This window comes from Phocoena phocoena, chromosome 21, assembly GCF_963924675.1.
Source record: "Phocoena phocoena chromosome 21, mPhoPho1.1, whole genome shotgun sequence".
Taxonomy (NCBI): Eukaryota; Metazoa; Chordata; class Mammalia; order Artiodactyla; family Phocoenidae; genus Phocoena; species Phocoena phocoena.
In genome coordinates, this window is record NC_089239.1 from 33,166,226 (window position 1) to 33,167,784 (window position 1,559).

Genomic DNA, 1,559 nt, shown 5'->3' on the forward strand with positions numbered 1-1,559 from the left:
CAATGGAATATTACTCAGCCTTAAAAAGAAATGAAATTGAGCTATTTGTAATGAGATGGATAGACCTAGAGTCTGTCATTCAGAGTGAAGTAAGTCAGAAAGAAAAAGACAAATACCATATGTGAACACAGATATATGGAATTTAAGGGAAAAAAAATGTCATGAAGAACCTAGGGGTAAGATAGGAATAAAGACGCAGACCTACTGGAGAACGGACTTGAGTATATGGGGAGGGGGAAGGGTGAGCTTTGACAGGGTGAGAGAGAGTCATGGACATATACACACTAACAAACATAGTAAGGTAGATAGCTAGGGGGAAGCAGCCGCAAGGCACAGGGATATTAGCTCGGGGCTTTGTGACAGCCTGGAGGGATGGGATAGGGAGAGTGGGAGGGAGGGAGACACAAGAGGGAAGACATATGGGAACATATGTATATGTATAACTGATTCACTTTGTTATAAAGCAGAAACTAACACACCATTGTAAAGCAATTATACCCCAATAAAGATGTTTTAAAATAAATGACTTTAATGTGCATATACATGTATGTGTGTGCATATATATGCATGTGCATAGTAACATATACTAGCTTATAACTAAATGTTAAGAATGTATGTTAAAACCCAGTGAAGAAACAGTCACACATCTTACCTCCCATCCTAGTCCCAGAGCCTGGGTGAACCCACTGGGGCTAGCTGGAGGATGGGAGGCAAGTTTGTTTCAGAGGAACTGTCTGAGACAGCACAAGGACCTCCAAACACAGGAAAGGAAGAAAGAATCACTTTGTGAAAAATCAGTTATGTATCCTTGTCCAGGTCTGGAGAAAGAACAAGGCGCATATAATGGAATCCAGCTCTTAGAGGATGTTTTGTCAAAAAGAGGATTTTCAAGTCATTCCTTGTAAAACTTACCTGTTCAAATTAGCATACAATCATTTCAGCCTTTCTAAATATAGTTTTATTTTAACTTTCAAAAAAAGAAAAAGAACATACTGAAGGAGTATGGTGTAGTATTAGTGTATCTCTCCTCCCCAAGTACCTACAAGAGTACATTTTCCTAGTTTATCTCACAATTTTATGATATCCAGTTATGTGTGATACTATTCCAGTTTAATTTGGATATATTTTCATAAAATAAGTTTTTGAATGTTTGAACCTATCTATACCGTATGAAAATTAATGCCGAATACTCATTTGCTTTGTCACACACAATAACTGAATTTTCAAGAAATTTTTCACTTTTGCTTTAAAAAATACTAAAATCAAGAGTTGGTTGTTAATGTAAGTATCATCTTTATATCTCCTAATGAAATTAATAACACAAATTGTTCTAAAAATGATTATAAAACCACTCTACTGGTGTAAATTGTATAAAGGAGAAGAGCTTCAGGCTAGAGGCATAATGATTTGTGAGTAACATTGTAAGAAAGACGAAAGCAGTAATAAAATCCTAGAAGGAAAAGTCACAGGCACACAGGGGACGCTCTGTGCAAAGAGGGAGCCAGGTTGGTGTGGCTCTTAAAGATATTTCTCCGTGGGGATTATTGATGACAATAACT

General features: G+C 36.8%; 1 non-coding gene across 1 annotated transcript; it reads left to right on the forward strand.

The window, feature by feature from the left end:
• The first annotated feature begins 622 nt into the window (after positions 1-622).
• Positions 623-743, forward strand: LOC136141949 (small nucleolar RNA SNORD22). Its single transcript, XR_010657805.1, has one exon. It is a non-coding gene; the product is annotated as a small nucleolar RNA SNORD22 (small nucleolar RNA).
• The last annotated feature ends 816 nt before the right edge of the window (positions 744-1,559 follow it).